Here is a 14308-nt window from a genome sequence, read left to right as displayed (position 1 = left end):
TATTATTTTTATTAACACACTGGCCGATTCCCACCAAGGCAGGGTGGCCCGAAAAAGAAAAACTTTCACCATCATTCACTCCATCACTGTCTTGCCAGAAGGGTGCTTTACACTACAGTTTTTAAACTGCAACATTAACACCCCTCCTTCAGAGTGCAGGCACTGTACTTCCTATCTCCAGGACTCAAGTCCGGCCTGCCGGTTTCCCTGAATCCCTTCATAAATGTTACTTTGCTCACACTCCAACAGCACGTCAACTATTAAAAACAATTTGGCTCCATTCACTCCTATCAAACACGCTCACGCATGCCTGCTGGAAGTCCAAGCCCCTCGCACACAAAACCTCCTTTACCCCCTCCCTCCAACCTTTCCTAGGCCGACCCCTACCCCGCCCTCCTTCCACTACAGACTGATACACTCTTGAAGTAATTCTGCTTCGCTCCATTCTCTCTACATGTCTGAACCACCTCAACAACCCTTCCTCAGCCCTCTGGACAACAGTTTTGGTAATCCCACACCTCCTCCTAACTTCCAAACTACGATTTCTCTGCATTATATTCACACCACACATTGCCCTCAGACATGGCATCTCCACTGCCTCCAGCCTTCTCCTCGCTGCAACATTCATCACCCATGCTTCACACCCATATAAGAGCGTTGGTAAAACTATACTCTCATACATTCCCCTCTTTGCCTCCAAGGACAAAGTTCTTTGTCTCCACAGACTCCTAAGTGCACCGCTCACCCTTTTCCCCTCATCAATTCTATGATTCACCTCATCTTTCATAGACCCATTCGCTGACACGTCCACTCCCAAATATCTGAATACATTCACCTCCTCCATACTCTGTCCCTCCAATCTGATATCCAATCTTTCATCACCTAATCTTTTTGTTATCCTCATAACCTTGCTCTTTCCTGTATTCACTTTTAATTTTCTTCTTTTGTATACCCTACCAAATTCATCCACCAACCTCTGCAACTTCTCTTCAGAATCTCCCAAGAGCACAGTGTCATCAGCAAAGAGCAACTGTGACAACTCCCACTTTATGTGTGATTCTTTATCTTTTAACTCCACGCCTCTTGCCAAGACCCTCGCATTTACTTCTCTTACAACCCCATCTATAAATATATTAAACAACCACGGTGACATCACACATCCTTGTCTAAGGCCTACTTTTACTGGGAAATAATCTCCCTCTTTCCTACATACTCTAACTTGAGCCTCACTATCCTCGTAAAAACTCTTCACTGCTTTCAGTAACCTACCTCCTATACCATACATCTGCCACACTGCCCCCCTATCCACCCTGTCATACGCCTTTTCCAAATCCATAAATGCCACAAAAACCTCTTTAGCCTTATCTAAATACTGTTCACTTATATGTTTCACTGTAAACACCTGGTCCACACCCCCTACCTTTCCTAAAGCCTCCTTGTTCGTCTGCTATCCTATTCTCCGTCTTAACTCTTAATTCTTTCAATAATAACTCTACCATACACTTTACCAGGTATACTTAACAGACTTATCCCCCTATAATTTTTGCACTCTCTTTTCCTGGATAGAGGCATGGTTGACAAATAGGCAGCAGAGAGTTTGCATAAATGGAGAGAAATCAGAGTGGGGAAGCGTCACGAGCGGTGTTCCACAGGGGTCAGTGTTGGGCCCCCTGCTGTTCACAATCTACATAAACGACATAGATGAGGGCATAAAGAGCGACATCGGCAAGTTTGCCGATGACACCAAAATAGGCCGTCGAATTCATGCTGACGAGGACATTAGAGCACTCCAGGAAGATTTGAATAGACTGATGCAGTGGTCGGAGAAGTGGCAGATGCAGTTTAATAAAGACAAATGCAAAGTTCTAAATGTTGGACAGGTAAATAACCATGCCACATATAAACTAAATAATGTAGATCTTAATATTACGGATTGCGAAAAAGATTTAGGAGTTCTGGTTAGCAGTAATCTGAAACCAAGACAACAGTGCATAAGTGTTCGCAATAAAGCTAATAGAATCCTTGGCTTCATATCAAGAAGCATAAATAATAGGAGTCCTCAGGTTGTTCTTCAACTCTATACATCCTTGGTTAGGCCTCATTTAGATTATGCTGCACAGTTTTGGTCACCGTATTACAGAATGGATATAAATTCTCTGGAAAATGTACAAAGGAGGATGACAAAGTTGATCCCATGTATCAGAAACCTTCCCTATGAGGATAGACTAAGGGCCCTGAATCTTCACTCTCTAGAAAGACGTAGAATTAGGGAGGATATGATTGAGGTGTATAAATGGAAGACAGGAATAAATAAAGGGGATGTAAATAGTGTGCTGAAAATATCTAGCCTAGACAGGACTCGCAGCAATGTTTTAAGTTGGAAAAATTCAGATTCAGGAAGGATATAGGAAAGTACTGGTTTGGTAATAGAGTTGTGGATGAGTGGAATAAACTCCCAAGTACAGTTATAGAGGCCAGAACGTTGTGTAGCTTTAAGAATAGGTTGGATAAATACATGAGTGGATGTGGGTGGGTGTGAGTTGGACCTGATAGCTTGTACTACCAGGTCGGTTGCCGTGTTCCTCCCTTAAGTCAATGTGACCTGACCTGACATAAGAACATAAGAAGAACATAAGAACGAAGGAACACTGCAGCAGGCCTACTGGCCCATGCGAGGCAGGTCCAAGTCTCCTACCGGCTTAAACCAATGCAACCAACCTAGTCAGGTCAGGTCACATTGACTTAAGGGAGGAACACGGCAACCGACCTGGTAGCTCAAGCTATCAGGTTTAACTTACACCCACCCACATCCACTCATGTATTTATCCAACCTATTTTTAAAGCTACACAACGTTCTGGCCTCTATAACTGTACTCGGGAGTTTGTTCCACTCATCCACAACTCTATTACCAAACCAGTACTTTCCTATATCCTTCCTGAATCTGAATTTTTCCAACTTAAAACCATTGCTGCGAGTCCTGTGTAGGCTAGATATTTTCAGCACACTATTTACATCCCCTTTATTTATTCCTGTCTTCCATTTATACACCTCAATCATATCACCCCTAATTCTACGTCTTTCTAGAGAGTGCAGATTCAGGGCCCTTAGTCTATCCTTATAGGGAAGGTTTCTGATACATGGGATCAACTTTGTCATCCTCCTTTGTACATTTTCCAGAGAATTTATATCCATTCTGTAATACGGTGACCAAAACTGTGCAGCATAATCTAAATGAGGCCTAACCAAGGATGTATAGAGTTGAAGAACAACCTGAGGACTCCTATTATTTATGCTTCTTGATATGAAGCCAAGGATTCTATTAGCTTTATTGCGAACACTTATGCACTGTTGTCTTGGTTTCAGATTACTGCTAACCAGAACTCCTAAATCTTTTTCGCAATCCGTAATATTAAGATCTACATTATTTAGTTTATATGTGGCATGGTTATTGTCCTGTCCAACATTTAGAACTTTGCATTTGTCTATATTAAACTGCATCTGCCACTTCTCCGACCACTGCATCAGTCTATTCAAATCTTCCTGGAGTGCTCGAATGTCCTCGTCAGAATGAATTCGACGGCCTATTTTGGTGTCATCGGCAAACTTGCCGATGTCGCTCTTTATGCCCTCATCTATGTCGTTTATGTAGATTGTGAACAGCAGGGGGCCCAACACCGACCCCTGTGGAACACCGCTCGTGACGCTTCCCCACTCTGATTTCTCCCCATTTATGCAAACTCTCTGCTGCCTATTTGTCAACCATGCCTCTATCCAGGAAAAAATTTCTCCTCCTATTCCATGTGCTTTAATTTTCCTCAATAGTCTCTGATGTGGGACCCTGTCAAAAGCCTTACTGAAGTCCATATACACAATATCATATTCATTACCATGATCTACCTCCTCAAATACCTTAGTGAAAAAAGTTAATACATTCGTAAGGCAGGAACGCCCCTTTGTAAAACCATGCTGAGATTCGTTGATTAATTTATGCTTTTCAAGGTGGCTACGAACTGCCTCGGCAATTATTGATTCCATAAATTTTCCCACTATGGAGGTTAGGCTTATCGAAGCTAAGGACCTGTCACTTGTTTTGAAAATAGGTATCACATTTGCCATTTTCCACTTATCTGGCACCATGCCAGTTTGTAGTGATATGTTGAAAAGATTAGCCAAAAGTTTGCTAAGCTCCTCTTTACATTCCTTTAGAACCCTTGCATACAGTTCATCAGGGCCTGGGGATTTGTTAGGTTTTAATTTATCTATTTGCCTAAGGACCATGTCACTTGTGACTCTAATCGTGCACAGTTTATTATCGTCCTGTTCTACATAATTTATCATTACTGGAATATCGCTAGTATCCTCCTGTGTAAAAACTGAGAGGAAGTATGTGTTAAAAATTCTACACATTTCCTTATCACTGTCAGTGAGCTGACCCGAGGAACTTTTGAGTGGGCCTATCTTGTCCCTGATCTTACTTCTGTATACCTGAAAGAATCCTTTTGGGTTAGTCTTCGATTCTCTTGCAACTTTAACCTCATAATCTCTTTTTGCTTTTCTAATTCCCTTTTTTATTTCTCTCTTTAACTGAATATATCGATTTCTTAATTGCCCCTCTCCTCTTTTGATTTGCCTATATATGCCTCTCTTTTGACCAATCAGATATTTTAATCTATTGTTCATCCATTTAGGATCATTTTTGTTTGATCTGATTTCCCTATTTGGAACATAATTTGACTGAGCAGCTAGAACTATGCCCTGGAAAGCATCATATCGGCAACCATCACCACCTACCTGACCCTTAGTCAGGTCATTCCAGTTCAGCCCACCTAAGTAATTTTTCAGTCCTATGAAATCAGCCAAGCGAAAGTCAGGGACAGAGACTTGATTGCCATTATTAGGGGAATTCCATGATATATTAAAACTGAGTGATTTGTGATCACTTTCCCCAAGCTCATCATTAACCTCAAGATTATTAATTAGTGTTTCCCTACTGGCAAGAACCAAGTCAAGGAGGTTATTTCCCCTAGTTGGCTCTGTCACAAACTGTTTTAAAAAACAATCCTGGATCGTATCAAGAAAGTCACCTGACTCTAAATTTCCTGTCAAATTGCTCCAGTCAATCTGTCTATAGTTGAAATCTCCCATTAGCACAACATTTTCGTATGTAGATGCCTTACGAATTTCGTCCCATAGAAGTTTACTGCACTCCCTATCAAGATTTGGGGCCCTGTAAATCACACCCAAAATTAGTTTTTCTCGGCCCTCGAGAAGCTGTAACCAGATTCAGTGGCTGACGCTTCTAATTTAATATCTTGTCTAACACAACAATTTAAATTGTCTCTGACATACATCGCTACTCCACCACCTTTCCTGTTGAGCCTGTCAGTGTGGAATAATTTATAGCCTTGTATGTGACATTCAGAGGGCATCTCTCTATCTTTCAGATTGAGCCAGGTCTCTGTTATAGCAATAATATCTATGTTTCCTGCACTTGCAATTAATCTTAGCTCATCTATCTTATTTCTTACACTCCTGCTATTAGTATAGTAAACCTTAAGGGGACCTGATCTATTGTCTTTATTTATAACTTCATGCTGAATGCCTTTTAGACATTTACTGTTTCCAACCCTAGTGTTGCAACCTGCTTGTTTCCCACACACACCCATACCTCTATCTTCCATCAGTTTAAAATCATAGGCATTTCACCAATGGCCTTCTCAATCGAGTCTGCAAGTGCTACCACCCCAGCCCCAGAGAGATGTACCCCATCCCTTGCATACATATCATGTTTGCCATAAAAGTTGTTCCAGTTGTCAATGAATGGGATTGCAAGTTCCTTGCAGTATCTGTCTAGCCAGCAATTTACACCAATTGCCCTAGACAACCATTCATTTCCTACTCCCCTTCTAGGCAAGATGCTACATATGATTGGGATCCCTCCCTTAGACTTAATGAAATCTATAGCTGACCTGTACTTATCTAGCAGCTCTTCTCTCCTACCCTTCCCAATATCATTTCCACCAGCACTGAGACAGATAATGGGCTTGTTCCCATTACCTGACATGATATTATCCAGCCTGTTGACAATGTCCCCAACACCAGCTCCAGGGAAGCACACTCTATCTCTCATCTTCTTATTCCTATTACAAAAAGCACGGTCAATATATCTTACCTGAGAGTCACCAACCACAAGAATGCGCTTACCTCCATTAGCAGGGGCAGTAGTACCCTTACCTTCACTGGCCACTGAAGTACATTCATCCTGAAGAACAGAGAAGCGATTTCCTACCTTCAGATCTTCACTCTTAACTTTCCTTACTCTGATGCGCCTCCCATTACTGTGACCCACTCGCCACTTGTAGCAGGTGCTGGGCTGCACCTCACTGCTGGTAGCCGTTGCTACCTCCCCCACTACAGCCTCCTCACAGCGAGAGACAGACTGCACCTCACTGCTAGAAGCCTCATTCCCCACAACTCCAGCCACCTCACACTCTCTCCCAGACCCATTGAGGTGGACCTTCAGCCTCCTAATCTCCTCCTGGAGAAGCAAGATCTCCTCCTTCAACTCTCCAACCTCAACTTTTAAAACACTGCAGAAGCAAGCCATGCTTTGTAACCGTCCACGCTAATCCCCAAAGCAGCTCAGGGTCTGTGACCTCACGTGACGACTGACCACTGACCACTGACTAGGTTGGGTGTGTTGGCTTAAGCCGATAGGAGACTTGGACCTGCCTCGCATGGGCCAGTAGGCCTGCTGCAGTGTTCCTTCGTTCTTATGAACATTAAAATGGTATAAAATACCAACAGGTTGTTAGGTAAGACACATATGCAACAGTTAGGTATCTTTATTATGAAACGTTTCGCCTACACAGTAGGCTTCTTCAGTCGAGTACAGAAAAGTTGATAGAAGCAGAAGATACTTGAAGACGATGTAATCAGTCCGTTCTTATGTTCTTATACAAAGGAACTATGCATGCTCTCTGCCAATCCCTAGGTACCTTACCCTCCCCACCTGTTTTTAACATTTCTATCTTTATCCCATCAATCCTGGCTGCCTTATCCCCTTTCATAAGAACATAAGAAAGGAGGAACACTGCAGGAGGCCTGTTGGCCCATACTAGGCAGGTCCTTTACAATTCATCCCACTAACAAAACATTTGCCCAACCCAATTTTCAATGCCACCCAAGAAATAAGCTCTGATGTGAAAGTCCCACTCAAATCCAACCCCTCCCACTCATGTACTTATCCAACCTAAATTTGAAACTACCCAAAGTCCCAGCCTCAATAACCCAACTAGGTAGATTGTTCCACTCATCAACTACCCTATTTCCAAACCAACACTTTCCTATGTCCTTTCTAAATCTAAACTTATCTAATTTAAATCCATTACTGCGGGTTCTCTCTTGGAGAGACATCCTCAAGACCTTATTAATATCCCCTTTATTAATACCTATCTTCCACTTATACACTTCGATCAGGTCTCCCCTCATTCTTCGTCTAACAAGTGAATGTAACTTAAGAGTCTTCAATCTTTCTTCATAAGGAAGATTTCTAATGCTATGTATTAATTTAGTCATCCTACACTGAATGTTTTCTCAGCTATAATTGACTCTAGTAATTTGCCTACAATTGAGGTCAGGCTTATTGGGCGGTAATTTGACGGTAACGACTTGTCCCCTGTTTTAAAAATAGGAATTACATTAGCCATCTTCCACATATCAGACACTACACCTGTTTGAAGAGATAAATTAAAAATATTAGTTAATGGTTCACAGAGTTCCATTTTGCATTCCTTAAGAACCCTTGAAAAAACCTCATCAGGACCCGGCGACTTATTTTGCTTCAGTCTGTCTATCTGCTTCACAACCATTTCACTAGTGACTGTGATGTTACATAATTTATCTTCTTCTAGCCCACTATAAAAATTAATTACTGGAATATTGTTAGTGTCTTCCTGTGTAAAAACTGAGAGAAAATAATTATTAAAAATCGAGCACATTTCATTCTCTTTGTCAGTAAGGTGCCCATAGTTATTTTTAAGGGGACCTATCTTATCTCTAACTTTTGTTCTATAGACCTGGAAAAAACTTTTTGGGTTAGTTTTAGAATCCCTAGCAACTTTAATTTCATAGTCTCTTTTAGCTTTTCTTATCCCCTTTTTAATGTCCCTCTTAATGTCAATATACTGATTCATAAGATGACCCTCACCTCTTTTGATACGCCTATAAATTCCTTTCTTATGCCCTAGAAGATATATGAGCCTATTATTCATCCATTTTGGGTCATTTCTATTTGATCTAATTTCTTTATATGGGATAAACGTTCTTTGAGCAGCATGTATAGTGTTCAGAAAACTGTCATATTGATAGCTCACTTCGTTACCCCAGTCAACAGATGATAAGTGTTCTCTAAGCCCATCGTAATCTGCTAAGCGAAAATCTGGGACTGTTACTGAGTTATCGCTACTATCATACTTCCATTCAATGCTAAATGTAATTCATTTGTGGTCACTAGCACCCAGTTCCTCTGAAATTTCTAAATTATTAACAAGGGATTCATTGTTTGCCATAACTAAGTCAAGCAGGTTATTTTCCCTTGTAGGTTCTGTCACAAACTGCTTCAAAAAACAATCCTGAACTACTTCTAAGAAGTCATATGATTCTAAATTCCCAGTCAAGAAATTTGAATCAATATGACTAAAGTTAAAGTCTCCTAGAATTACTACATTATTGTGCCTTGTGGCCTTAACAATTTCCTCCAATAGTAGTCTCCCTTGGTCCCTATCTAAGTTTGGGGGACGGTATATCACTCCTAAAATCAGTTTTTCATGCCCCTATGAAAATTCTATCCAAACAGACTCTGTATGTGTTACTTCAGACTTAATACCCGTTTTTATGAAACAGTTCAAGCGATCTCGGACATACAATGCCACCCACCCCCCTTCACGATACTTCTATATACTTGGAACAATTTAAAACCCTGAATATGACATTCCGCAGGCATGTCCCGACTTTTTTAATTAAACCACGTCTCAGTTAAGGCAAATACATCAATGTTACCTGCACTAGCAATTAATCTCAACTCATCCATCTTATTCCTAGCACTACGGCAATTAGCATAATAAACATTGAAAGACTCTCCTTTCTCTTTACCCTTCCTGCTCATTTCTGTTTTTCTACTAAACCTATTACTGTCCTTATCACCCAAAGTCCCTGGCTTTTCAATATCTACCTCGTTCTGCTTATTACTAGTTCCTTTAGAACTCGTAATATTACTACACTGGGACTTCACTGTTTTCCTGCCAAAACCCATACCACTGACTATTCCTAGTTTAAAGTCCTAACTGCTCCCTCCACTGCACTTGCCAGTGCTACCACCCCAGACCTAGATAAGTGAACCCCATCCCTGGCATACATGTCATTTCTGCCATAGAAGAGGTCCCAGTTGTCAATGAATGTTACCGCATTTTCCTTACAGTATTTGTCCAGCCAGCAATTGACACCAATTGCCCTGGACAACCATTCATTTCCAACTCCTCTCCTTGGCAAAATACCACATATGACAGGGTTCCCACCCTTACTCCTAATTATTTCCATTGCTGACCTATACCTGCTAATCAGGTCTTCACTCCTACGTCTGCCAAGATCGTTGCCTCCAGCACTGAGACAGATAATAGGATTGCTCCCATTACCTCTCATGATGTCATCCAGACGGCTAACAATATCCTCCATCCCAGCCCCAGGAAAGCAAACTCTCTGTCTCCTACTCCTGTCCTTCAAGCAGAACGCCCTATCCATATACCTAACTTGGCTATCCCCAACAACAACAATATTCTTACCTTCCTTGGTGTCGTTCGTCGTGATGTTCCCAGTAGTCAACTCATATTAGTCGGGTAGCACTGATAATGTATTAGATGTTTCCACAGCAGTCTCTTCTTCATCGTTTCTACCTTTCCATTCGTCTTCTTGATCGTCAACTTCATTCCCTGCTGTCCAGCCACTGACCAGTTTCCCTTCTTGACCTGAGGACTCAAAACAGGAGGACTACTACGAATCTTCTTGTTTTCCTCGGTCAGTCGCCGAATCTCCAACTTCGACATCCTCGATTCTTCCTTAAGCTGTTGGTAAAGTTGCTCGATGGAGGGCATCTTGCTTCAATTCGTAGAGAGCGCGCAAACAGGTCTTCACAGATCTAAGTACACGTCAACACTGCGCAAAAGCCAACTCAATCAGGAGCTACTGCGCAGCACGTCCGCACGGCCCAATAGCGATGCGAACAACCAACATTTTATCTACTGCCTCACGAACTTCCCCCACACTCACAACTGGCTCTTCCTCACTCCTACAAGATGTTATTCATAAGAACATAGAACATAAGAAAGGAGGAACACTGCAGCAGGCCTGTTGGCCCATACTAGGCAGGTCCTTTACAATTCATCCCACTAACAAAACATTTGACCAACCCAATTTTCAATGCTACCCAAGAAATAAGCTCTGATGTGCAAGTCCCACTCAAATCCAACCCCTCCCACTCATGTACTTATCCAACCTAAATTTGAAACTACCCAAAGTCCTAGCCTCATTCACCCAACTAGGTAGACTGTTCAACTCATCAACTACCCTATTTCCAAACCAATACTTTCCTGTGTCCTCTCTAAATCTAAACTTATCTAATTTAAATCCATTACTGCGGGTTCTCTCTTGGAGAGATATCCTCAAGACCTTATTAATATCCCCTTTATTAATACCTATCTTCCACTTATACACTTCGATCAGGTCTCCCCTCATTCTTCGTCTAACAAGTGAATGTAACTTAAGAGTCTTCAATCTTTCTTCATAAGTAACATTTCTAATGCTAAGTATTAATTTAGTCATCCGACGCTGAATGTTTTCTAACGAATTTATGTCCATTCTGCAATATGGAGACCAGAATTGAGCTGCATAATCTAGGTGAGGCCTTACTAATGATGTATAAAGCTGCAGTATGACCACTGGACTTCTGTTGCTTACACTTCTTGATATAAATCCCAGTAATCTATTTGCCTTATTACGTACGCTTAGGCATTGCTGTCTTGGTTTAAGGTTGCTGCTAACCATAACACCCAAGTCCTTCTCGCAATCTGTATGGCTAAGTTCTACATCATTTAACTTATAAGTGCTAGGGTTATGGACACGCCCGAGCTTCAGAACCTTGCATTTATCTACATTGAACTGTATCTGCCACTTTTCTGACCAAGAATATAGTTTGTTTAAATCCTCCTGAAGTTCCCTAACGTCTACGTTTGAATCAATTATCCTACCTATCTTTGTGTCATCGGCGAATTTGCTCATATCACTAGTAATTCCCTCATCAAGATCATTGATATATATTATAAACAACAACAGGCCCAAGACTGATCCCTGTGGAACGCCACTTGTTACAGATCCCCACTCGGATTTAACCCCATTTATGGACACTCTCTACTTCCTGTCTGTAAGCCATGACTCGATCCAAGAGTGCACTTTTCCCCCAGTGCCATGAGCTGCCACTTTCTTTAACAGTCTATGGTGCGGAACTCTATCAAAAGCCTTACTAAAATCTAAGTAAATAATTTCAAATTCTTTATCGTGGTCAACAGCCTCAAAAGCTTTACTGAAGAAAGTTAATAAATTAGTTAGACAAGACCGGCCTCTTGTGAATCCATGCTGAGTATCATTAATCAAGCTATGCTTATCGAGATGGCTTCTTATAATCTCAGCTATAATTGACTCTAGTAATTTGCCTACAATTGAGGTCAGGCTTATTGGGCGGTAATTTGACGGTAACGACTTGTCCCCTGTTTTAAAAATAGGAATTACATTAGCCATCTTCCACATGTCAAACACTACACCTGTTTGAAGAGATAAATTAAAAATATTAGTTAATGGTTCACAGAGTTCCATTTTGCATTCCTTAAGAACCCTTGAAAAAACCTCATCAGGACCCGGCGACTTATTTTGCTTCAGTCTGTCTATCTGCTTCACAACCATTTCACTAGTGACTGTGATGTTACATTATTTTATCTTCTTCTAGCCCACTATAAAAATTAATTACTGGAATATTGTTAGTGTCTTCCTGTGTAAAAACCGAGAGAAAATAATTATTTAAAATCGAGCACATTTCATTCTCTTTGTCAGTAAGGTGCCCATAGTTATTTTTAAGGGGACCTATCTTATCTCTAATTTTTATTCTATATACCTGGAAAAAACTTTTTGGGTTAGTTTTAGAATCACTAGCAACTTTATTTTCATAGTCCCTTTTAGCTTTTGTTACCCCCTTTTTAATGTCCCTCTTAATGTCAGTATACTGATTCATAAGATGACCCTCACCTCTTTTGATACGCCTATAAATTTCTTTCTTATGCCCTAGTAGATATTTCAGCCTATTATTCATCCATTTTGGGTCATTTCTATTTGATCTAATTTCTTTATACGGGATAAACGTTCTTTGGGCAGCATGTATAGTGTTCAGAAAACTGTCATATTGATAGCTCTCTTCGTTACCCCAGTCAACAGATGATAAGTGTTCTCTAAGCCCATCGTAATCTGCTAAGCGAAAATCTGGGACTGTTACTGAGTTATCGCTACTATCGTACTTCTATTCAATGCTAAATGTAATTGATTTGTGGTCGCTAGCACCCAGTTCCTCTGAAATTTCTAAATTATTAACAAGGGATTCATTGTTTGCCAGAACGAAGTCAAGCAGGTTATTTCCCCTTGTAGGTTCTGTCACAAACTGCTTCAAAAAACAATCCTGAACTACTTATAAGAAGTCGTATGATTCTAAATTCCCAGTCAAGAAATTCCAATCAATATGACTAAAGTTAAAGTCTCCTAGAATTACTACATTATCGTGCCTTGTGGCCTTAACAATTTCCTCCAATAGTAGTCTCCCTTGGTCCCTATCTAAGTTTGGGGGACGGTATATCACTCCTAAAATCAGTTTTTCATGCCCCTCTGAAAATTCTATCCAAACAGACTCTGTATGTGTTACTTCAGACTTAATACCCATTTTTATGCAACAGTTCAAGCGATCTCGGACATACAATGCCACCCCACCCCCTTTTCCGATACTTCTATCTACTTGGAACAATTTAAAACCCAGAATGTGACATTCCGCAGGCATGTCCCGACTTTTTTAATTAAACCACGTCTCAGTTAAGGCAAATACATCAATGTTACCTCCTTGCCCTATACACGAAATCACAGCTTCCCTATCTTCATCAACATTTGACTCCTCAAAATATTCGTTCTATGTTTCCAATACCTCTAACTCTCCATTCAATAATTCTCCTATATATATATATATATATATATATATATATATATATATATATATATATATATATATATATATATATATATATATATATATATATATATATATATATATATATGGATGGTTGAACAGGCCCTGATCACCGTGAGGCCTGCTCATAGACAGGGCTGCGGGGGCACTGACATCCCTGGAGCTCCCTCCAGGTAGGATCAACAAAGTTAAGTGTTGTAATTGATCAGAGAGAGAGAGAGAGAGAGAGAGAGAGAGAGAGAGAGAGAGAGAGAGAGAGAGAGAGAGAGAGAGAGAGAGAGAGAGAGAGAGAGAGAGAGAGAGAGAGAGAGATTCTAACAGCTCTGGGGAGAACTCTAGATTTTTCCCCTAACGTACATTTATTCTCCTCCCAGAGGATGAGGGTCCCTAATTACCACTACATGTTGTACTCCCCCTCTTCTCTCTCTCTCTCTCTCTCTACACACACACACACACACACAATGTGTGTGTGTGTATGTGTGTGTGTGTTTGTGTGTGTGTAATCACCTAGTTGTGGTTGCAGGGGTCGATTCATAGCTGCTGGGCCCGCTCTTCGCTGGCCGCTACTAGGTCCACTCTCTCCCTGCTACATGAGCATTATCGTGCCTCTTTGTAAAGCTATGTAGGAATTCTGCCTTCACTACATCACTCTCCGATTGTTCTATTTCCTGGCAACTCTATGACTGAAGAAATAATTCCTAACATTCAAGTTTTCAACTTTCAATTGCGACCTCTCGTTGCTGTGTCACATCTCTGAAACATTCACGTATAAGTTCTGTCAAGCACCTTAACTACTGGGAACGCTTGAAAGCAATTGACTTGTACTCGTTGGAACGCAGGAGGGAGAGATATATCATAATCTACACTTGGAAAATCTTGGAAGGAATGGTCTCAAATCTGCACACAGAAATCACTCCCTACGAAAGTAAAAGACTGGGCAGGCGATGCAAAATGACCCCAATAAAAAGTAAGGGCGCCAT

The sequence above is a fragment of the Cherax quadricarinatus genome, chromosome 15 (assembly GCF_038502225.1).
Source record: "Cherax quadricarinatus isolate ZL_2023a chromosome 15, ASM3850222v1, whole genome shotgun sequence".
Lineage (NCBI taxonomy): Eukaryota > Metazoa > Arthropoda > Malacostraca > Decapoda > Parastacidae > Cherax > Cherax quadricarinatus.
This window is presented reverse-complemented; position numbering follows the sequence as displayed.